The sequence below is a fragment of the Rutilus rutilus genome, assembly GCF_951802725.1.
Source record: "Rutilus rutilus genome assembly, chromosome: 1".
In the NCBI taxonomy this organism is placed as follows: domain Eukaryota; kingdom Metazoa; phylum Chordata; class Actinopteri; order Cypriniformes; family Leuciscidae; genus Rutilus; species Rutilus rutilus.
In genome coordinates this window covers 73,359,087-73,385,246 of record NC_140209.1, presented here as the reverse complement: position 1 = coordinate 73,385,246, position 26,160 = coordinate 73,359,087, and the positions used below count along the sequence as shown (strand labels likewise).

Genomic DNA, 26,160 nt, shown 5'->3' with positions numbered 1-26,160 from the left:
CAATTAATAGGTCATTTTCATCGCCATTTAAGTGAAATTACTGAACTTAAATATACGAGCTTGATAAAAATTATCATTCTAGAAGAAAATTTTAGATGGCACTTAGAGGCTTTTGCATCTGAACTCTTCATATATATATATATATATATATAGATAGTAAACTTCACACACAAGGGTGAGAGGGTTAGCTCTGGAGTTCAAAGTAAATCATTCACCAGGCCGGACTTCACTGGAGCAAAACTTAAAGTTCTTTTTTTGTCATAAAGCAGGGTTAAGGGTAAAGGGGAGAAAACTTTAACTTAGGTACTTCTTTCTCAGGTTGCTCCTTTTTGCATCAATTTACTTCTGGAAAAGAGGCAGAAGAGGTGTAGGATTAGTTAAGGATATTCACTTTACTCACGCCGTCAATTAAGCCTCTATCTTCAAGAGGGTAGTTGGGCTGGCTGGGCTTGAATGCATCCAACACTGTGTCTGTCCTCTTCCTCTTCCCCTGCTTCTCCCCCTACTGTAGCTTCTTTGTTCACTTTTATGTGATTACTAATTGGGCCCAACAGCCTGCAGCTGAGGCTGCCTGTCAGAGGGGAATGCTGCACACCTGTGTTAGAGCTGTCCTTGGGCCTGAACACCTCTGTTTCACCCAGACCTTGTGCCCTCTGATGGTGCTCTCCATGGTGCTGCAGGTGACTGTGCTGCGTTGTGATGGACTGTTTCCTTCTGGCCACCACAATATATATACACACCCCCTTTTTTTGAATATGTTGGGAAGTTGACCTTCCCAGACAATCCTGAGTAAACTTAGTGTCCCACGTTTTTTTGCTGCAAATGACTGGGCAGTAGTTCTTGGACCGTCACTCACAGCTATTAGTTAATGTGTTTTTTTCCTTCATTGTTACTATGTTGTTTGTCATTTATTTTTGTTGATTCTTGGTGTTTATGTTTTTGTATTTTTTTTCTTTGTATGTGAAGGGGAACTTTGTTTGTTCTTATTTCATGTTCAAAATTTAATAAAGAGATTGATGAAAAAAAAAAGAAGTATATACAGTATATATATAAACCAAAATACAGCGAATAGTCTTCTTGGCGCGCCTACTTTTGAAAGTCAACATTTAGATTATGTGAACTAAGTTAAATGCTTTGTAAAGGCCTAGGTCACTCTGGAATAAATCACAACGTGTTTCATGATAAAAACGTGACTTTAGTTTACAGTCCGGAAAATACAGTAGGTTATAGTAAATTATTTCACGGACCCCCTGGCACTTGAGAACTGAAAGCCTCATAAGAAAGCCCTGTCGAGGCTCTTCCCCGGTGCGGGTCGTGTCGAGCCATTAGTCTGGGTGTTTGATGAGAAAAAGATGAAATGTAGTAGTTGCAATAAACGCGTTCAGAATCCGTACAACTGCAGCAGCGGAGGACTTTTATTCTGCTGAGCGGAGCTGAGGAAGAACTGATGACGGGACAGTTTGATCTTCGGCTGACAAATCAGAGGAAAGGAGCGTTTCATTCCCGCCTACGTGTAGAAATCAAATATTCAAGCTGTTTATAAATGTTTCTACCTGAGAACGAAAAGTGAAAAATCAAGCTGAATACTTGTTTTTAGTTTGTTTGAAAAAATAAAATAATGAAAAAGGAAGTGTTTTCTTGTTTTTCTACTTTCAATATTAAATAAAAAAACGAATGAACACACGACACGGTCCGTGTATCATCTGATCATTTCATTTCCTGTTTGGAATGGAATAACGAGAAATGAAAAGACGGATCGTTTATTCGGTGTTTCGTTTAGTTTTAATAAACGGAAAATTGGATTTCGGCTCGATTTCAAATTTTTCGTTTGTGGTTTACAAATCGGTTTATGGCTTTGATATTTCGTTTGCACATGTGGGCGGCGCTGAAACGCCCCTTTAATCTGATTGGTCAAACTGCTTCGTCTTCAGTACAGCCAGAATAAGAGTCCGTACGGCACACTCACATCCCACTTTAACCCCCTGTGAGCAATAGGGGAAACCCAGAAAGTGCACTGCTATAAACAATGAAACATAAGCCCTGTTGTCTTCAAATAAATAAACTTCAGTCACACTGTAATTGCTGTACAGTATAATGATACTAACTGTAGTTTCTCCAGCTTGAATTGTGGGTTCATCAGTAGATCACTGAGGTTTTTCACTCCAGAGTCTCCTAGTGTATTCCAGCTCAGGTTCAGCTCTCTCAGGTGTGACGGGTTTGATTTCAGAGCTGAAGTCACATCAGAACAACCTTCATCTGTCATATAACAGCAGCTTAAACTACATTAGCAGAGAGAGAGAAGGAAATAAGAAAAAGAAAACTCTTTATTCTGTAAAGTCACATCATCTTCATAAGCAAATAAAACAGAGAGAGGAAGAGAGATCTTCATCTTTATTTCACCAGATCTCAAAATACTAAGTTTGCACAAATACAGTGTTAAAGTGTTTTAGTTTAAACTGTTGAAGTGATTTTAAGCATTTTGATTCTTGTATGTGAATGTGACTGACCTCAATCTCTCCAGCTTACAGTGTGAATCCTTCAGTACGGCACAGAAGTGCTTCACTCCAGAGTCTCCTAGTGTATTCCCGCTCAGGTTCAGCTCTCTCAGGTGTGACGGGTTTGAGTTCAGAGCTGAAGTCAGGATGAGACTCTGTTTCTCTGTAATACTGCAGTTCCTCAGACTGAAGACAGAAAGAGAAAATGACTCAGATTTATGATGATCAACTAACGTGTTCATCTTCATCCAGCAGACTTTTGCTGACAGATAAACAGGGATATCAAGGTAAAGGTAACATGGAGAAAGACTACACATTGTTCATTTAAATATACAAAACAAAGGTTGAAAGCGTTGATCTATTTATGTTAGTTTACACATTCACTTCATTTAATCTTTAAGGTTCTTTCATGTCAATGTCACCCTTGGTTTGCTCACTGGGTCAAATGTGTTTATGTCGGTTGTTTTCAGACACATTGTCTACTTGCTAGAAGACAATCAAACAAGTTTTGTAAAAGGTAGTTCATCTGCTTTAGTGCTGCACCGTGAGGCAGTGTCGGTGTATTTTATGGATGGCTCAGCTAAACAGGCTAATAAAAGACTATTAACTACTATTATTGCTTTTAATTATACTAATGTCTAATTAAAATGTCTACAAATGTATAAAACTGATCAGAGATCAGGTAAAACCCACAGACACTTGTTCAATCTCAGTGAATCTGCATGATTCATGGGTTCACAGAGATCATCGCCCCCCCAGTGGTGAACCATTGACATTTCCAAACGTTTTGAAACAGTTATGACGTCACGAAGCCTCGTTTACTGAAATCATGTGACTTGGGCAGTTTGACACACACTCCGAACCACTGATCTGAAACAAAAGATTCGTAAAGGTTTCACAGCTTCATGAAGCGTGTTTCGAAAGCGCCCATCACTAGCGTTCAGTCAACTTACCTTCAGTGGATCTTATTACAGGCAGATACTGATCACAGACTTTTAAAATGCACTTATTCGGTTTTTACAAGTTACAGTATATGTTGCACCAAAATTAGATATTTGTGAAATACAAAGATTAAATTGAAAGCAGTTACGAACAGTTCTGATCCTAATAAAACATTGTTCTGCCTCTACAGAAACTGATATAATTATTGACCCATGATCAAACTGTCTGTCTTAATCAAATATTTAAAGCTTGATATCACCTTTTTAATTTTGTGTTATTAACCTGTTAACCTTTGCCAGTGCGCCGGCACACTGAAGCGTTTTTTTTTTTTTATATAGTTCAAAGTTACTATCAGATTTAATGTTATTACCTTGACAAACTATACATCATTAAAAAGATATAAGACTCAAGTTTCAGTATTTGACCACTATTGTATTCTGAGAAACTTATAGTGACAGTTATGTCTTAATTTGTGTCAGGAGTTATGTAATGAAAAAATGAGTCGATACCTTTAATATGAATTATGAGCGTCAGCCGCTCCCATTCAGAGAAAAACTCCTGTGCTGTCGTCATGACAGCGCTTGACAAAACAACGTCCCTCAGGGCTTTAGCTCAAAAATGTGCAGATTTGGAGAAATATTGATAGATTCTCATAGGTTTACATCAGATTTCTATAGAGAGGAACAATATTTATTGAATTTATACCCAAATGCGTCGATGTAAACATTATGAGCGCTGGATACTCTGATGTACTGTGTTTTCAATCCATACCAGCAGCCTGAGGGCGCCCTATGCACATTTAAGCTGCGCCCGATCGAATACTTCCCTACTATATAGTATGCGAAAAACAGTACGCGAGCAGAGTAGTATGTCCGAAATCATAGAATTCGAAAAACAGTAGGCGAAACGTACCCGGATGACCTACTACATCCGACGAGATTCTGAAGTGCGCATACGATGGACACTTTACTATCCCATGATGCCACGGGAGAGGAGTTGTCGTCGTTATATTCGAAAATGGCAGAAAATGGAGATGCGGCTGTTTTCAAGTGTAAATACTTTACAAAACACTTATTGTTTCTTTGTGGTTAAATTGTATTTGTTTAACATCATATAAGTAAACGATTGACTTGTTAAAAGTTTAAATAATGTAAATCGAGGGTACAATTTTGTGAATTGGCTGCAAAATTGACAATTTTATCATTATTATTACCGAACAGAACGAGCTAATGCCTGTCAGCTAGTTAACACTGTTTTATTTAAACAACAACGTTGTTTCGCAGTTAAATGATAGTTACAAAACTTTTATTTTTTATTTTACAGCGATTTTATTTCTCCTTTACCAGTGTTGATATGTAATATGTGTTGACTACGTAGCAAGCTACTGTTATCAAGTGTACCTCAACTTGTCCATGTAACATTAATATTAATATAATAATATAGATTGACCATGCTTCATCACGAATGTTAAATTCTGTGTTGATTTTGCAGGGGCTGATGAACACACCTGTGTTCTTATAGAGTGGAGACGGAGAGTGACTAATGAAAGAGAGGAAAGAAAAGAAAGAGCGACGAGAGCATGAGGAGAGACGAGAACAGGAGGCCAGAGAGAGGAAAGATTCCTTCAGCTTTTAGAAATAATTGCAAAAAAAAAAAAAAAAAAACTAGAAAAATGCATTTCCGGAGGAACTGCAAAGTGTGCTGCAAACGCCCTGCAAATGTCATCAAAGAAAGTCAATGACGGAGTCGCGCAGATTATGATATAACATAAATATATATAGGACTACATTCATATTTTATTTTTTATTATTATATTATATATTTACAATTATATTGCACTATTTTACAACTACCTAAAATAAAATCACTTTACCTCACAAACTAGCTAAGCTGGCTGCATTCACTGAGGTAAATTATAATCATCAAAAATAGTATATGTAATATTCACAACAATAACCGTTAAAAATACTGTCATTTGTATAACAATGGCGAAATGTATGAATATTTACACACATACGTAAACATCGTTAGTTATGACCGTTCTGACTGGTGATGACGTGGTGCGCGAAATGACAGTTGGGTGATCATCGCTCTTCACTTCCTGTGAAGTGATGTATCGATGTTCCCTTATTCCCTATGCCGTGCGCAGTGCCCTTCGAACTGAACATGTTCGCTCCCTTCGGATTAGAATCTAACTTAAGATGGCGGAAAACCCTGTGAAGTCCACTTCGCAGTCCACTTATGGTCAAATGGAACGCACCTGTTGATTGTTTGAGCATGTGACTGCGCGTTTCTCCTTGTTTTCTATTGTTATGCGCAGCATATTTCCCGTGCGCACAAACACAGCCACAGACAATGAATTGTTTGTTCGTTTAGCGAAGAAGAGCATGATGTATTTTGTATAAAGTTTTTTTTTTTTTTTGTTATTAACTGCTTTGAGAACTGGAAATGCACAATTCATGCATACAAATCTGTATATATTAATAAATACAGATGATGATTAAATTAGACCAATGCAAAAAACGAAATTCATGCCTGCATTTATTAAGACAAACCTAGTAAAAATGAATGCAGTAGACACTGACTTGGCAGCTCTGTGAAATGTAATACAACAGTGCCACCTACTGTCTAAATGCATTAACATTAAAAGTGTGAGGTGAAACTCTTGCATAGACCTAGGTAAATGGGTTTGTCTATTAGCCTGAAATAAATAAAAAATGAAACAATTCAGATCTTGTGCTTCCTCACATTGGAGTCCCGAGTTCATGTATAAAGTTTGGTTTCGATACGTGACAGAGTTCCTGAGATATGGACGACTTCCTGTTTGGCGACTACGCCGCTGATTTCGTTTGGCTGTGATGGGCAAATGCTTCTGAAAATCAAAAATCCTTCTAGTAACTTTTGTGAGGCTTGGTCCAAGGATCATGTACGTCCAGTTTCGTGAAGTTCGGACCAAATTTGTGACCTGTGAAACTTTAGTTTCGCTTTCTGTTCAATCCAATATTGCGGACAAACGACATGGACGTGATGTCATCTTCGCGAGCAACTTACACCGGTACTGACCGTACATTTTAAAGTTGGAATGGTGTCTCTGTCTCAAAGGGCCTAGGCCCAGGAGCTGGCCAAAATTTTTCTCCCGGGAATAATAATAATAATAATAATAATAATAAGAAGAAGAAGAAGAAGAAGAAGAAGAAGAAGAAAACTTAAGAAGAACTATAAGTGTGCTGCTTTCAGCAAGTACACTTAATAATAAGAAGAAAACTTAAGAAGAACTATAAGTGTGCTGCTTTCAGCAAGCACACTTAATAATAATAATAAGAAAACTTAAGAAGAACAATAAGTGTGCTGCTTTCAGCAAGCACACTTAATAATAATAATAATAAGAAGAAGAAGAAAACTTAAGAAGAGCTATAAGTGTGCTGCTTTCAGCAAGCACACTTAATAATAATAATAATAATAAGAAAACTTAAGAAGAACTATAAGTGTGCTGCTTTCAGCAAGCACACTTAATAATAATAATAATAAGAAGAAAACTTAAGAACTATAAGTGTGCTGCTTTCAGCAAGCACACTTAATAAGAAGAAAACTTAAGAAGAACAGTAAGTGTGCTGCTTTCAGCAAGCACACTTAATAAGAAGAAAACTTAAGAAGAACAGTAAGTGTGCTGCTTTCAGCAAGCACACTTAATAATAATAAGAAAACTTAAGAAGAACTATAAGTGTGCTGCTTTCAGCAAGCACACTTAATAATAATAAGAAAACTTAAGAAGAACAATAAGTGTGCTGCTTTCAGCAAGCACACTTAATAATAAAGAAAACAAATGTTACACACTCTCTTTCCATTTATTTGTTAGTAAGTTCATTTTGTCTTGCTGGTTTAGCAAGTTTTATTACAAAACACTTCATTCCCAGGGATTTACAGTAGTTAGATTGTCAGTTGTAAAGTGTTTAATATGTGGAATTGAGTAATTCATATTTTTAAAGGGTGTTGTGTGTGCACTTATTTTGTGGCAGATTCCAGATGGTTTTTGAAACTAGCAAATTGCAGGTATATCTGAAAAATATGAGTGCCGCACTATAGAGAAATACCCACACACTCCAGACACCTTTAAAATGTATTTGCTTTATTTTCGTATATTTAACTTTTAAATGGATACAGAATACAAAGCTTAAAACAAAATCACAAAACTTTGGCACAAAGTAGTACAATAGAGCTTAAAGCACCACCAAAAGCAAAAGTTTTAAACCGTCGTCTTGAGGGAAGAAAGTGAACATCAGCAGCTTCAGTAAGGTAACCTTCACAGGTTTCTAAAAGATCTAAAGGGACTTTCTTACTAACAATCTCATTTGTAGGGCATCACTTTAAAATAATTCAAAATCTGTTTCTTTAAAAGCATGTGTACAAGATAGTATTTTTTGGATTTCCACTTGAATTTTTCCTACCCAAATTTAAAGTAAATAATTTGTAAAAAATTAAGCTCAAATATGTGATATGTAGCTAGAACACCAGCACCTCGATGTGCTTTTTTTCCACCCATGGTCGCAATCAGTGACTGGATGGACTACCGTGAAAGTCGGAGGTCGGGGCGGAGGTCAGCTCCATCTTTAAAATATAGATGAAGAATTGGCGCAGTAGGTTGTAGGGCTCACAATCTGTAAACGTGTTTATAGTTTTTTTGTTTAGTATGCATATTATGTATGTATATAATACATATATAATATGCATGTATGTATTATATGTATATGATCCATTTCTTATGTGTGTGTGTGTATATATATATATATATATATATATATATATATATATATATACACACACACACACACACACACACACACATATGTGACCCGTCACGGAAACCAGGGACACAAGTCGGCAGCACAACTTTCGAGCAAAATGAGAAAGAAGCGGTTTTTTTTCAAAATTGGTGATTTTTGTTTTTTTGCAGAATCGGTTAGTTGAGATCACGAAGAAGCCTCTCCATGTTTGAGATAGCAGTATTGGTATATTTAAAAGCGTACATTTTGAGTTTGAAATCGGCTTGTTTTTCGGAGATTCTAGCACGCAGTAGGGGCGTGTCATTGTCGGTGTGTATTTCCATACTGAATAAGCCGGCGTGGCTACTTATTATGCAGCGCTCTGGCTCTATCTGATTTCAAAATTCAATGAACATGGACGCCAATAACATTACGATGTCCAGCAATCGATTTAAATAGTAGGTTACATGGGGTTTAATTTGTCGTTTAATGAGATGTAGCCTAATACATGTTGTCAGTGCCAATACATAGATCCGCCTTTTTAATTAACGTGTATATGAATGGTACAGTGGTAGAGCTTTCGCCAGCCGTGTCAGAGGTTGAGAGTTCGAATCCGCCCTTGTATGTTTTTTTTTTCTTTTTTCGTATAGTTTTTTTTCTCTCATCAAAACGATTATGTTCATCAGTGGTTGTATATCAAGCAGGGACACGCAAACGTTTGAATTATTTTGTTATTTCAACAGAACGAATAGAGAGTATCCGACCGCAACGCAACGGATTGAAGCGCGCGTCGAGTGAAGACAATGCAGTGTGTGCGCGAGCCACACGAGTAAACACTGTATCTGCGCCACTGATCGCAGCGGCAACGAGCACTTTGATCACTTGATTAAAAAAACAAACACATTTCAGCGTTAGTATCTTATTTAAAAAACGAACGAAATGAATGCTCTGCCAGTTAACTGGAAATGTTTTATTTAGAGAATTGGTAGAATTGGTACATTCAGGGGGGAGGGGGAGACGGGGGAGCTTTACAGGGGGTATGACTTATCTAAATGAGATGTAAATGAGCCCTATTGTCATTCCCAGAAGGGCGAGAACTTGCCAATCTTTAGAAGCAGATTTCTACCATTTCAGTTTTTTTTGAGTGCCTACCTTCAAATGGCCACAACTTCTCCAAATATTATCAGATTTACATGTGTTACACATCGTTGGAAAGCTTGAATACTACACTTTCAGAATATGTGAATAACTCAAAATGCCCCAGAACCGACTTGTGTCCCTACTTTCCGTGACTGGTCACATATATGAATGCTTAAGATGTAAAAGTCTCTAAGTGCCATCTGAAATTTTCTTCTAGTTTGATCATTTTTATCAAGCTTGAATGTTTATGTTCAGTTATTTCACTTTAATGGCAATGAAAAGGACCTATTAATTGTCATTAAAGTGAAATTACTGAACCTAAATATACAAGCTTGATAAAAATGATCCTTTTAGAAGATTTTTTTTTCTTTTACATCTGAAGTCTACACATGTATATGAATGTGTGTGTGTGTATGTGTGTATTGTATCTGACCTCAGTGCGTTACCATATATGTGTATGTATATACATACACACACTGCTTGTGATATTGCCATCCATGAATGAATCAACAGAGATACACACACGCATACTATTGATTCATTCATGTTTATTCATTGATGGTAATATCACAAGCAAATAAATTACTTTTTCCTTACCAAAAATCAACATCTGTCATTGTTCACAGGTTTATGTGTGTGGTTTTTTTTTTTTTTTTTTTTAGGTAAAATGTATTGGCTAAATGATATTTAACTTATTTGAGAAATTACACAAAAGCTCTCGACAAAGGCGTGATCTGCGAGCAGCGGACCTGAATTGTGAGCACGAACGACGTAAAAACGCAGACGAAAGCGGAAAGAAGAACTAAAAACATTGCTCTAAGTTGGTGCAGTCAGTGGAATGGGCTCTTTAAATTTTCGCGCTGATGTGACCGCGCATGTTAAGTGACAATACCAACCGTAATACCAGTACGTCCAGACTCCATTCATACTACCCGTATTCATACTATATAGAGCGTACTTTTTTAACGGTCGCGAAGTATGTTCTAATTTAAATGTAGTACCTACTCCCATAGTACGCGATTTCAGACGCAGCTTTAGTCCATATATGGAACACATGAAAAAGTGCCATAATCATGTGAGATACTGGGGATTTTTTAAAAGTGGGGTTGCAGCTTAATAGTTTAATTGACTGTTTAATTTTATTACTTTAAATTGTTCTGGCTCTGTGTGACTGAGGGAAAAAATGCTTAAAAGTAATATAATAAATAAATGAGCAATACTCACGTCAGTGTGTTGAGTTGACAGTGTTTATCCTGCAGTAGAGCAGCGATCTGATTCACTCGTGTGTCTCCTAGTTCATGTCCACTCAGATTCAGCTCTCTCTGGAGTAACGGGTTTATACCCACAACTCTATTCACATACTGACAGGCTTCCTCAGCAGCAGGACTCACAAACCTGCAGAAGAGGCAATTCAGGTATCAATTATTGTTTTAAAGACAAGCTTAAGTTAGTTATTTAGATGTCAAATTTTTTCTTTAAACATTTAAATACACAAATAAATATATATTTAAAAGAAACTAGAGCAAAACTCAGTCCTAAAGCAAACATAAGCATACGAACAGAAACGTCTCACAGAGCAGAAGGGCAAAAGCTCACTAGATCATGATTTTCAGTATGAATACAGAGTGTGAAATTAAGATCTTTCTGTCTTTAAAGCAGGAGGAGTGAGAAACGTCAGCACAGAGAATACTGGCTTGTGAAACTGCATGTTTGAGAACATCTGGAGACTCATAGACCTGGTGCAGAGAGATGCAGTGAATCTGGGCTTGATGGAAAACTATTATTGTTAATTATCAAGGTATACTCCTGAATGTCAGCACACATATACTGACCCATAATGTCTATTTGACCTGTAGTTCGTATCACAACTAAACTGTGTTGACGGTTATCATCATCATGACAGAACCTGCAGAATCTGATCTGATCTTGATCATTTTGATGCAACAAATTGTACAGCTTATTATATAACTAAAATAATATATTAGTTATGAATATTTAGCCTGCATATAGCTAATTTAGTTAATTATTTGATCCCGTCTCACCTCAGTGTCTTCAGTTGACAGTCTGGATCCTGCAGTAAATCACTGAGCTCCTTCACTCCTGATTGTCCAGGATCATTTCCTGTGAGATCCAGCTCTATCAGGTGTGAAGGGTTTGATCTCAGAGCTGAAGCCAGAGCTTTATAACCTTCTTCTGTCACACTGCAGTTAGAGAGTCTAGAACAGAGAGGAAAACATTCAGCTGATTAATCAGTTAAACCTGAACAATATAAATCCTTAAACTGAATTTAATTTTATTCTTTATACAAATGTATTGAAAGTCAGTAGCAAAAACTGACAATTGAATATGGAGGCAAACAAAAGGCTCAGTGAACTTAAATATGTTAGACATCAACATCCCTTTCAAGATTGCAATTAACTAAAACTGTACAACTCTGAAAGTCTATGATCTGAAAATGGTCGGAAAATTAGAAAATTAAAGTTTGGGAATGGCCCAATAAAGTCCAGACTTCAATTCCATTAAAATGCTGTGGAAGGACTTGAAACACAGCTCATGTTGGAAAGCCTACAAATGTCACTGAGCTGAAGCAGCTTTGCAAGGATGAGTGAGACCAGGGGCGCAACTACCCAGTGTCAGAGGGGTATGAAGCAACAAATTTGGCGAACAATTTTACAATTCTTTGAGTGGTGGAGTTGAAACGGGTTACATGCTTATTTCACATTTACATTTACATTTAGTCATTTAGCAGACGCTTTTATCCAAAGCGACTTACAAATTAGGACTAAAGAATTATTTCACAGATAAGAATACAATTTGAATTTGATTCAATGGTTATTTAAAGTTTTACTTGGCTTTTTCAGCCACACTTCACAGAACTTTAGAGCGCTAATGTCTGTTAACATGAATATTTGAAAGCCTCCAAGCACAGACATCACACTTTAAATTAGGGCTGCACGAAATTGTGAAAAAATTACATTGCGATATTTTTTTTCCCAACGATATATATTGCGATATTGCGAGCCATCAATCCAGGCTATAAGACTGCTTTAAAACTTTCACAGACACCTCAAACAGAAAGAACAAAGCCTTTCTTTAAAGCGAATTTCGTTTGTATTAATTGTATCCTAATTTTAATCAGTGTTTCATTATCCAATTTCCTAGATTTAATAAATAAAAAGTAAATATAGCAGACAATAGATAATCACGACACGGAGGCGCCAGCGCCTGAACTGGAGCTTAAGCTATCATCCATGAACCGAAAGTCAGCGTATAAGGTAGCCTACTCGCCTCACACACCTAAAAAAAAAAAAAAGAAATATATCTATTATCTACAGAAATCTCTACTTTTAAACAGAACCATTCAAAACAACATAAAACTATGTAATCCGTATGAAATGTGCATTTCTCTCCGCCGCGTTCACTACTGTGAAGATCGCTAGTCAATATCGTCAACTTCATCTTTGCAGCCGACACAGAAAACACTTGTTTATTAACCCTCTGGGGTCTGAGGTGTTTTTGGGGTCCTTGAGATGTTCTGACATGCCCTGACATTTGTGCTTTTTTCAGTTGCTTATAAACATAGTAATGGCAAAAAAAAAATTACACACTATTTAGCACAAACAGGGCTACCATAATATGTGAGCAACAAGAATGTACATGTCTGCATTTTTGAGAGAATAATGTTTATGCGTGGTTATTGAAAAAACTAAAAACTAAAGTTTCTGAAATAAGACCACAAAACACACACTAAATATGTGCCAATAAGACTTTTGTCTAATGGATGTCATCGCCTAGTGTTTTTTCTTCAAAATTATGTGAAAATCACCCTGCCTAATCCTTCACATAACACAATACATTGATTTGAATTTTGCAAAGCACTTTCTGTTTGGAAAGGCAATATTCGAGTGGGCGTCGACGTCGATCATACATATGTAGTGGTTCACACCTGAGGACCGCATACTTAATGAGCCATTCATTCAGGTGAGTCACTGAGCCACAAGAATGCAAGAGCAACAGTTGGAAGCATCTCAATTCTTTTTTTATTTTTCCACATATTGTGCTTGCAATTTGGCCTATAATAGCCAAGGAAAACATGTAATTGTGCAGTTAATTCTCATACTGTATTTTCAGTTTTGGAATATTTATCCTCTCCCCAAATTTGTCACTAATAAAACACAATAAAAATTATTTAAAGAAAAGGCTTATATTTACCTTTTAATAGTTTGTTTACATCTACCTTGTAAATATTTAAATAAACAACAATTCAAGTGTAATCTTTCTTTGTACAAACTAAAGTATACATTTTATCATACATATTTCAAAGTTAAGGATTTGATTGATTATTTGATTATTTTTGACAAAAAAATTGGCAAATAAAAGCTTATTTGAGGTGGCAGATATTTTACAGTAAAAATGTATAATCTATCCAAAACTAATCAACGAAATGTTGTCTTTCATATGTCTGTAACATAGGTCTTTCATTTTTATTATAAGGAATATAAATTCAGACGCGAGTCAGACGCGGATACTGTGTTTGTTTTAGGCTCGCGCAGTCTTCACTCGGACGCGCGCTTCAATCCGTTGTGGAGACTCTCTTTTCGTTCCAGTGAAATTACAAAACAAAATACACACAAACATGTGTGGTTGTATATCAGGCAGAGGCCTGATATACAACCACTGATAAACATAATCTGATTTGACAAAACAAAAAAAAAACTATATGAGTGCGGATTCGAACTCAGAACCTCTGACACGCTAGGCAAATGTTCTACCACTAGACCACTTGAGTTCACGTATTTACGTGTTCACGTATTTACTCACGTGAAAACTCGGTGTTTACTCGGCGTGATCAATTCGCTCTTGAACATGCTGCCGTTCGTCTGAGTTACAATCTTCCTCTGAGGAAAAGCCAAGGTGAGTTATTCCTCGCTGTCCAGGATCATCTGAAGGGCGTCTTTAAACGTCATCCTCTCTAAACGCGATGAACTATCAGTGAATCTGATCTGATGAAACTTCGTGTTTTCAAGGCATTGATCGGGGGGCGGGTGCGAAGCATAGATTACCTAAACTATTTACCATGTCAATAGCGCCGGGGGCGGGGCGGCCTCAGTTCATTATAGAGATAATTAGGCAGAAGGAAAAAACGGTACCTCTCCTTGCTTTCAAACGGATTACATGAGTTGAAAACATTTGTTTTTTTGATTAATTACTTCATTTAAAAGAAGAGATTTCAAGCTTCATAAAGACATATATCACGTGCCTGTGTGAGAAGTATTCGCTGAGTTATGATTCATTTTCGGACGCGTTTCAGAATGGACTACACGGACAGAGAGAAGGCAGAACTCGCTCCGTGATTATTTTTCTTAATTTGGCGAAAAGCACAACACTTTGTTTTTATTGTGAGTATACAGAAAAATAATACACATTTAACAGAATCGATTGATGTATGAAACTCCTATGGAAAATCAAAGTCAACAGAGTATTTATGAGTTTCTTTTACACTGATAAAAAAAAAGCGAGCTGGTATCGCCGGCGATACCGCCGACCTCAGGGGGTTAACCCTCTGGGGTCTGGGGTGTTTTTGGGGTCCTTGAGATGTTCTGACATGCCGTGACATTTGTGCTTTTTTCAGTTGCTTATAAACATATTAACCCTCTGGGGTCTGAGGTGTTTTTGGGGTCCTTGAGATGTTCTGACATGCCCTGACATTTGTGCTTTTTTCAGTTGCTTATAAACATATTAATGGCAAAAAAAAAATTACACACTATTTAGCACAAACAGGGCTACCATAATATGTGAGCAACAAGAATGTACATGTCTGCATTTTTGAGAGAATAATGTTTATGCGTGGTTATTGAAAAAACTAAAAACTAAAGTTTCTGAAATAAGGCCATAAAACACATACTAAATATGTGCCAATAAGACTTTTGTCTAATAGATGTCATTGCCTAGTGTTTTTTCTTCAAAATGATGTGAAAATCACCCTGCCTAATCATTCACATAACACAATACATTGATTTGAATTTTGCAAAGCACTTTCTGTTTGGAAAGGCCATATGCGGAGTGGGCGTCACAGATCATGCATATGTAGTGGTTCACACCTCAGGAGACAATGGGGACCGCATACTTAATTAGCCATTCATTCAGGTGAGTCACTGAGCCACAAGAATGCAAGAGCAACAGTTGGAAGCATCTCAATTCTTTTTTATTTTTCCACATATTGTGCTTGCAATTTGGCCTATAATATCCAAGGAAAACATGTCTAGTAATTGTGCAGTTAATTCTCATACTGTATTTTCAGTTTTGGAATATTTATCCTCTCCCCAAATTTGTCACTAATAAAACACAATAAAAATTATTTAAAGAAAAGGCTTATATTTACCTTTTAAAAGTTTGTTTACATCTACCTTGTAAATATATATTTTTATTAAAAAGGTTACAATTACAACAACAATTCAAGTGTAATCTTTCTTTGTAAAAACTAAAGTATACATTTTATCATACATATTTCAAAGTTAAAAAGGTTACAACAACAATAATTACAATTTCAACAATATTTCAAGTGTACTCTTTTTTTGTAAAAAAAAAAAGATTATAGGCCTACATTTTATCTATGTATTCATTACTTTGAATATAGCCAACATTGGAACAGCTAACATCTTAGTTGATGACTTTATTTTTGACAAAAATAGTAGGCTATTTTATATATAGAAATTGCTAAACAAAAGCTTATTTGATGTGGCAGTATATTCTACAGTAAAAACTGTACCCAAATCTAACCCATTCAGACCTTATGTTGTGATTGCTAGCCTATATTTACTTTAAATCCAGGAAATTTGTTAATGAGAAAATTATTAAAATTAAGATACAATTGATACAAAACGAAATTCGTTTTAAAGAAAGGATTTGTACTTTCTGTTTTGAGGTCTCTGTGAATGTTTGAAAGTATTTTAGTGCTTAGAGCGCTCGCGTCCATAATGGAGAACTGTCAGGTAATATTGTTTTTTTCCTCATAAATGCGAACACGAAAAATAAAAGACAAAAGACTTTTAAGTAAAACTTACTCCGAAATTGTGTCCTCGGCGGAATTCGCTCTTCAATATGCTGCCGTTCGTCTTCTGTTACAATCTTCCTCTGAGGAAACAACCCGGCGCTGTCCAGAATCATCTGAAGGGCGTCTTTATTACCGGAGAAGCGTGCCATACTCAAAACGCGATGAACTATCAGTAAGTCTGATAGAAACTGTGTTTTTATGGCATTGATCGGGGGGCGTATGCGATGCATACTAGATCACCTAAACTATTTACATGTGAATCGCGCCGGGGGCGGGGCGGCCGCAGCTCATTTAGAGATAATGAAGGGAGAAGGAAAAACGGTAACTCTCCTTGCTTTCAAGCGGATTACATGAGTTGAAAACATTTGTGTTTTATATAAATTACTTCATTTAAAAGAAGAGATTTCAAGCTTCATAAAGACATAACTCACATGCCTGTGTGAGAAGTATTCGCTGAGTTATGATTCATTTTCGGACGCGTTTCAGAATGGACTACACGGACAGAGAGAAGGCAGAACCTAGCTTCGTGTTTATTTTTCTTTATTTGCCAAAAAGCACCACACTTTGTTTTTATTGTGAGTATACACAAAAATAATACACATTTAACAGAATCGATTGATGTATGAAACTCCTATGGAAAATCAAAGTCAACAGAGTATTTCTGAGTTTCTTTTACACTGATAAAAAAAAGCGAGCTGGTATCGCCGGCGATACCGCCGACCTCAGGGGGTTAATGGCAAAGGTGTAAATTCACTCTATATAGCACAAACAGGACTTCCATAATATGTGAGCCACATGTATGTACATGTTTTCATTTTTGAGAGAATAATGTTTATGCATGGTTATCGAAAAAACTAAAAATGAAAGTTTCTGAAATAAGGCCACAAAACACATACTAAATATGTGGCAATAAGACTTTTGACTAATGGATGTCGTCGCCTAGAGTTTTTTCTTCAAAATGATGTGAAAATCATCCTGCCTAATCATTCACATAAAACGATACATTGATTTAAGTTTTGTGAAACACTTTTAGTTTGGAAAGCCAATATGCGGATGGGGCGTAAACGCTCCAACAGCATCATGCATATTTAGTAGTTCACACCTGATGAGACAATGCCCCTGCATACTTAATGAGCCATTCATTCAGGTGTGTCACCTATAGCTAACTTAAATATACAAGCTTCATAAAAATGATCATTCTAGAAGAAAATTTCAGATGGCATTTAGAGGCTTTTGCATCTGAACTCTTCATATATACACACACATATATATATATATATATATATATGCATACACATACATACTTTATAATCTTTTCAAAACTAGTCAACGTCTTTCAAAACTAAAGTATACATTTTATCATACGTATTTCAAAGTAAAGGATTCATTAGTTAGTTGATGACTTTATTTTTGACAAAACACATACAGTATATATTCCTCATCTCAGTATAGCAATAGAGTTTGCTAAAAGCTGTTCATTCAATACAGCAGTATTTGAAAATCGATCATATTTTGTAAAATTACATTTATATTTGCATTTATGTCAAAATCTAGACACTTTTAAACATCAAAAGGACATTTATTAATATGTATTCGTGTCAAAATGACATATAAACAGATTTTCCTATTCAATTTTGCATGGAAACGCTTCCAAGACGCTTGCGTGTCGCGTGAAAAATAGGCGTCGGTTCTATTTCTAGCATGCACGCGTTTTCCACGCGGCTCGTGCCGCGCCTGAGACGCGCGTCTCACACAGGCAGTGTGCAAACTCTAAACTGTTAACATGGGAGCCGAAATAAAATCGGACACGCCACGCAGCTGAGACGCTTACGCCACGCATCCAGTGTGTCACCGGCCTTATCCAGCGGATGTGGGCGTTTCACAGGTTTGTATGGATCGCCTCACATTTGCGTTTGTATAACGCGGTCTCCGTAGGCGGAGTCACATTAAAACTTAATTAGCTGAGATGAGAACGACTGACATCTCTCTCTTTACATACATATTATATAAACTGTGAATATTTGTTTTTTATAAAAATTACTTCATTTAAAAGAAGAGAATTCAAGCTTCATGCCTGTGTGTCTGTATGCCTGTTTGACTGAGTATTCGCTGAGTTACAGTTCATTTTCGGACGCGTTTCAGAATGGACTTCACTGACGGAGAGTAGGCAGAACTCGCATCATGTTTATTTTTCTTTATTTGGCGAAAAGCACAACACTTTGTTTTTATTATGAGCATACACAAAAAAATACTCACTAAACAGGATCGATTGATGTATAACACAAGCATATAAGATACAAAATTTATTTTATTTTTTTTGCACTCATACGGAAAAAAACGCTGGCGCGATAGCCGACCCCAGGGGGTTAATAAACAATTAAAATGTCTCATTGCAATATTTTACATACTTAACAGAGTTTTTGCTAAATACAGTGTAATCAGACTTTAGCCATGAAAATGTCACAAGTAACAGAAATAAGCACAAATGTCAGAGCATGTCAGAACACCTCCAGGGCCAGAAAACACCTCAGACCCCAGAGGGTTAAAGCACCACCAAAAGCAAAAGTTTTAAAACGTCGTCTTGAGGGAAGAAAATGAACGTCAGCAGCTTCAGTAAGGTAACCTTCACAGGTTTCTAAAAGATCTAAAGGGACTTTCTTACTAACAATCTCATTTGTAGGGCATCACTTTAAAATCATTCAATATCTGTTTCTTTAAAAGCATGTGTACAAGATAGTAATTTTTGGATTTCCACTTGATTTTTTCCTACCCAAATTTAAAGTAAATAATTTGTAAAAAATTAAGCTCAAATATGTGATATGTAGCTAGAACACCAGCACCTCGATGTGCTTTTTTTCCACCCATGGTCACAATCAGTGACTGGATGGACTACCGTGAAAGTCGGAGGTTGGGGCGGAGGTCAGCTCCATCTTTAAAATATAGATGAAGAATTGGCGCAGTAGGTTGTAGGGCTCACAATCTGTAAACGTGTTTATAGTTTTTTTGTTTTCTGTGTTGGCTTATTTATAAATATAATATGTATGTATGTATTATATGTATATGATCCATTTCTTATGTGTGTGTGTGTGTGTGTGTGTGTATATATATATATATATATACACACACACACACACACACATATATATGAATACCTAAGATGTAAAAGCATCTAAGTGCCATCTGAAAATTTCTTCTAGTTTGATAATTTTTATCAAGCTTGTATGTTTATGTTCAGTTTATTTCACTTTAATAGCAATGAAAAGGACCTATTAATTGTCATTAAAGTGAAATTACTGAACCTAAATGTACAAGCTTGATAAAAATGCTCATTTTAGAAGAATTTTTTTTTCTTTTACATCTGACGTCTTCATGTATACACATGTATATGAAAGTGTGTGTGTATATGTGTGTTTTGTATCTGACCTCAGTGTGTTACCCTACATGTATGTATGTGTATATATATATATATACACACACACACACACACACACACACACACACACAGACTGCTTGTGATATTGCCATCCATGAATGAATCAACAGATATACACGCATACTATTGATTCATTCATGTTTATTCATTGATGGTAATATCAAAAGCAAATACATTACTTTTTCTTTACCAAAAATCAACATCTGTCATTGTTCACAGGTTTATGTGTGTGTGTTTTTTTTTAGATAAAATGTATTGGCTAAATGATATTTAACTTATTTGAGAAATTACACAAAAGCTCTCGACAAAGGCGTGATCTGCGAGCAGCTGAGCTGACCGACGACGACTCTGAATTGTGAGCACGAACGACGTAAAAACGCAGACGAAAGCGGAAAGAAGAACTAAAAACATTGCTCTAAGTTGGTGCAGTCAGTGGAATGGGCTCTTTAAATTTCCGCGCTGATGTGACCGCGCATGTTACGTGACAATACCAACCAGTAATACCAGTACGTCCGGACTCCATTCATACTACCCGTATTCATACTATATAGAGCGTACTTTTTTAACGGTCGCGAAGTACGTTCTTATTTAAATGTAGTACCTACTCCCATAGTACGCGATTTCGGAGGCAGCTTTAGTCCATATATGGAACACATAAAAAAGTGCCATAATCATGTGACATTCTGGGGATTTTTCAAAAGTGGGGTTGCAGCTTAATAGTTTAATTGACTGTTTAATTTTATTACTTTAAATTGTTCTGGCTCTGTGTGACTGAGGGAAAAAATGCTTAAAAGTAATATAATAAATAAATGAGCAATACTCACATCAGTGTGTTGAGTTGACAGTGTTTATCCTGCAGTAAAGCAGCGATCTGATTCACTCGTGTGTCTCCTAGTTCATGTCCACTCAGATTCAGCTCTCTCTGGAGTAACGGGTTTATACCCACAACTCTATTCACATACTGACAGGCTTCCTCAGCAGCAGGACTCACAAACCTGCAGAAGAGGCAATTCAGGTATCAACTAAATGTCCACTGCATTACAAAAAATGATTGATACGATAAAAAACGTAATTATTGTTTTAAAGACAAGCTTAAGTTAGTTATTTAGATGTCAAATTTTTCTTTAAACATTTAAATACACAAATAAATATATATTTAAAAGAAACTAGAGCAACACTCAGTCCTAAAGCAAACATAAGCATAAGAACAGAAAGGTCTCACAGAGCAGAAGGGCAAAAGCTCACTAGATCATGATTTTCAGTATGAATACAGAGTGTGAAATTAAGATCTTTCTGTCTTTAAAGTAGGAGGAGTGAGTCAAGTCAAGTCAAGTCATCTTCATTTATATAGCGCTTTTAACAATGGAGCAGCTTTATTCAAAAGCTTCAAAGAATTTTCAAAAAATTCAAAGCAGCTTTACAGAGATAAGCGTATCATTTAAGGTAACAGAGATTGTTTTGGCTTAATAGCAGTTCTTTAATAAAGTTATTTTCCAGCTAAAGTTAGTTTTGATTGATTTGCTTCCGTCGCAACAATCATTTGTTATTAAATTAGGGGCCGCTAAGACGACACCATTCTCTCTACACAGACTTTAAACGCGAACCTGTGAGAAACGCTGATGGCGTTCACATGCGCATTTAGAATTGGTTCTATAGTTATGTGCGTTTGAATATACGCAGGTTTGGAATTCCCTACAAGTCAAGCCTAAACTAAGTACTTGTCTTTCCTTATAAATTTTGATAAAGAATTTTATTTTATTTTGTCACTTCGGGGTAGGAAAGCGAAACGTGAGAAACATCAGCACAGAGAAAACTGGCTTGTGAAACTGCATGTTTGAGAACATCTGGAGACTCATAGACCTGGGGCCTCATTTATAAAACTGTGCGTAGGAACCTTACTAAAAGTGTACGTGCGCCCGAAAGCCAAAAATGGCGTACGCAAAAAGACTTATAAAACCGTGCGTACGCCAGAACCTGCACAGAATTCACTTTATAAATCCCAGTCAGTGGAAGATTGTGCGTACATGCGTCTCCACCCGAAATAACCATATATGGAGCTTACAACGCCTAGTTTTACTATGCAGATCCTCATCTACATATCATTTGCATATGATTATTCATCCACGTGATAACTTAAACGTTATCACGTGGATGAATAATCATATGCAAATGATATAAACGATACAAGAAACAATACATTAATACAAATCAAGTAGTTGTCTATCCTTGCCTTGTTTTTGAATAGCCTACATAAATCAAATAGTGTAAAATACATTTCAGAGAAAGTTTTTCTCAATCTTTTCCACTGGCCGAATTGTATTTTTAATTGATTTATATTTTTAATGAAAACAGATAGGCCTTGGGCATTAATTGCACGAAACTATTTTCTCAGACAATCTGGTATTATCATGATAAGCAATTATCTCTGTGGTTAAAACATTAAAGCACGCCACAGGAAAAGTGTTCAAAAACAATCGCATCCACAACAAATATTTCTAATGATTGAATTTAAAAAAATGTTGTAACTTCAGTAATGATTTCATGTTTAAGTGTTTAACTCCATTAATTTGAATGGCATATTTAATATAAATGTTTATATCAGAAGTATTTTATTTATTTAAACTGTTATTTGCGTCAGTTTCACTAAACGGCTCAACACGCTCGCTGCCGCGGACATTTAAGAAGGAATGGATATTTGCTTCAAGTGACAGGCTTGGTGATTGAAATTGTATTTGTATAATCTTTCTGTATATGTTTAATTTTCTTTAGATTTTCTGTATAAAAGTGACCAAAAATACATTTAACTCCAGCTCACCATCGGTGTCGCCAAAGTGCTCCATCTCCAAAACGTTCGTACGCATGGGTCAGAGTTTGCGTGCAGGTGCGCAAATTTTCCCGTCAAGTTTTCTTTATAAATCCCACCTTTTGCGCAGGAACTGGCGTACGCATGTTTTCAGCCCCGTTTTGTGCGTACGCAAGCGTTATAAATGAGGCCCCTGGTGTAGAGAGATGCAGTGAATCTGGGCTTGATGGAAAACTATTATTGTTAATTATCAAGGTATACTCCTGAATGTCAGCACACATATACTAACCCATAATGTCTATTTGACCTGTAGCTTGTTTCACAACTAAACTGTGTTGACGGTTATCATCATCATGACAGAACCTGCAGCATCTGATCTGATCTTGATCATTTTGATGCAACAAATTGTACAGCTTATTATATAACTAAAATAATATATTAGTTATGAATATTTAGCCTGCATATAGCTAATTAAGTTAATTATTTTATCTCGTCTCACATCAGTGTCTTCAGTTGACAGTCTGGATCCTGCAGTAAATCATTGAGCTCCTTCACTCCTGATTGTCCAGGATCATTTCCTGTGAGATCCAGCTCTATCAGGTGTGAAGGGTTTGATCTCAGAGCTGAAGCCAGAGCTTTATAACCTTCTTCTGTCACACTGCAGTTAGAGAGTCTAGAACAGAGAGGAAAACATTCAGCTGATTAATCAGTTAAACCTGAACAATATAAATCCTTAAACTGAATTTAATTTTATTCTTCATATTCTTCGTATTGAAAGTCAGTTGCAAAAACTGACAATTGAATATGGAGGCAAACAAAAGGCTCAGTGAACTTTAATATGTTAGACATCAACATCCCTTTCAAGATTGCAATTAACTAAAACTGTACAACTCTGAAAGTCTATGATCTGAAAATGGTCGGAAAATTAAAAAAAAATAAAGTTTGGGAATGGCCCAATAAAGTCCAGACTTCAATTCCATTAAAATGCTGTGGAAGGACTTGAAACACAGCTCATGCTGGAAAGCCTACAAATGTCACTGAGCTGAAGCAGCTTTGCAAGGATGAGTGAGACCAGGGGCGCAACTACCCAGTGTCAGAGGGGTATGAAGCAACAAATTTGGCGAACAATTTAACAATTCTTTGAGTGGTGGAGTTGAAACGGGTTACATGCTTATTTCACAGATAAGAATAAAATTTTAATTTGATTCAATGGTTATTTAAAGTTTTACTTGGCTTTTTTAGCCACACTTCAGAGAACTTTAGAGCGCTAATGTCTGTTAACATCTATCTTTAGCCCCGACAGTTTTTTTGCTTTATCCATCTTTTTCAACGACAATTCACTACTTGTACCTGCTCGCTCAGTGCTCATGGCGCCCCTCGCAATATTACGCTCGCGATATCTTCAATGTCAAAATTCTATGATGGAATCTTATGAGGGCGCCTACTCTAGCCTGTTAGTCCTCTAAAATGTTATATAACATTGAGGAAATGCAGAAATGATTTAGAAATGCACAACAGCAGCTACATATAGAAAATACCAAAAAAAGATTAAAAAAAAAAAGTTTATTTATTTTACCATCGCATGGTGCTGCGCCCCTATGCGCCGCATATAGCGCATACCCACTTTTTAAGCCACTGACAGACCAAAATACCTTAATAGTGGTGTAAAACACTCCAGGAAGTGTTTAGTCGAGACTAGCTGCAAAGCTGAAAGCAGAATCAAAGATACACAGCTTCCTCAAAAGCTCTAAAAAAATTGCGACAAGACGTCATACTTGATAAAACAGGCTGTAGATCCTAATATGGTGTAATATCTCATTTGTATTCCCTACCACTAGATGGCAGACATGTAATACTTTGATTCAAGACCAAAATGACGTCATGTTCCTATTCAAAGTGTTGGAGGAAACAGCAGAGCAAGTGAGCGATCATGTCATTGATGCGGAAGCAGTTCAGTTCAGAGCGTCTGAGTAAATTGTGAGATTAGTGAGAGAAAATTGTCAAATGGCTAATAAAAACTTGTACCGTGAGGATGTGTTGCAAATGTTATTCGCTGATTCTGACTCTGAAGGGGAATATTTGCCTTTTGGAAATGACGATCGGCCGTCTAATGATCGCGCTTCTCCCGGTACATCTTTGCCGCGCTATGGTGTCGCCCGCGCCTCTCCCCGTACAACTTTGCTGCACAATGGTGCCGCGCGCTTCTCCCGGTACATCTTTGCCGCGCAATGGTCTTCTCCCGGCAAAGTATTGTAATATAGTAATAATTTAGTACTTTCTCCTGTTATTGTTGGTTTCCTCTTTTCCGATCATTTGGAATGAGGATAAAAAAAAATAAAAAAAAGCATTTAAATAAATTCCAACATCAATTCAATATCTACTATTTCCTGAATATTACTGATGAACTGATCAAAAAGTAGGCTACTGTTCACATGCGTTTTACTACTATATAGTATAGTAATAATTTAGTACTTTCACCTGTTATTGTTGGTTTCCTCTTTTCTCAACATTTGGAATGAGGATAAAAAAAACAAAATAAAAAAAAAAACATGCAAATAAGTTCAAACATAAGTTCAATATCTACTATTTCCTGAATATCATGAAATTCAGGAGGGCCGCCCCCTGATGACGTCATAATATGCAAATTAAATGAGTATATTTACACCCCACATAAACTTTCAGTCATCCCAAACATTTTTTTCTAATTTACAGTAGACCTCTATCTTTAAGCCCTTTCAAGCCACAAGCTTTTGAAATTTTGATGTCAAAATCCAGCATTTTTTCAAAAAAAAACCTTGGCGCCTAAAGGGTTAAGATAAGTGATTTCTACTAGATCTCACCCTCCTTTCTGTGGCAGATTTACCAGCTCTAACATAATCATCTGAATTCTGACTCAACACTAGGTATGCAAATAACGATTAAATCACTAAATTATAAATTACTATGAACAAAAACAGCCCAATTTAAGTGTTAACTTATAAGTAGACGAATATACGGAAAATACATTATCCATTAAATATTATAATCCCCTGCAATTATTTGCATTATAGTGCAGCACCAAATGAATGCAGCACAAAATGAATGCTTAATGTCACTTCAGTATTACTCACTGAAAAAAAAAACACAACAGTAAAATGGCACAATGACAACCTCGCTTATATTGAACATCAAACTTTTATCAACAAAACAAATAGGACAGATGGCATAGTATACCCCCGTTGTAACACTGATAAATGAAGGTCTTAGTGTTTTCCCCTAAATTTAAAACAAATTCTTAGTTTGTGGTTCATTAGTATTAATGAAAATACATCAATAATAAAATAGTACAATGATAAATTCACTTATATTAAACATTGGACTTTTATTAACAAAATTGATAAGAAGGATGATATGCTATACCCACATTGTAACAAATAAATAAAAGATCTTTGGACTGCTTAGTTTGTGGCTCATTATTATTTTTAATGAAAAACACAACAACAATAGAACAAAGACAAACTTACTTATATTAAACAAAGAAATCCAACTTTTAT

The 26,160-nt window shown here is 36.2% G+C and overlaps 2 protein-coding genes across 2 annotated transcripts in view; both read right to left on the bottom strand.

The window, feature by feature from the left end:
- The window catches only part of LOC311305800 (uncharacterized protein), a 1,224,369-nt gene extending 1,203,554 nt beyond the window's left edge, over positions 1 to 20,815 (bottom strand). The window contains exons 1-3 of the mRNA XM_084433678.1: positions 20,649 to 20,815; positions 11,380 to 11,553; positions 10,562 to 10,732 (exon numbers count right to left, since the gene is read on the bottom strand). The gene's annotated coding sequence lies outside the window, so the exon portion shown is untranslated. The remainder of the gene's footprint in view (positions 1 to 10,561; positions 10,733 to 11,379; positions 11,554 to 20,648) is intronic.
- LOC311305987 (ribonuclease inhibitor-like) overlaps positions 1 to 26,160 on the bottom strand; it is a 73,132-nt gene that overhangs the window by 9,629 nt on the left and 37,343 nt on the right. The window lies entirely within an intron of this gene.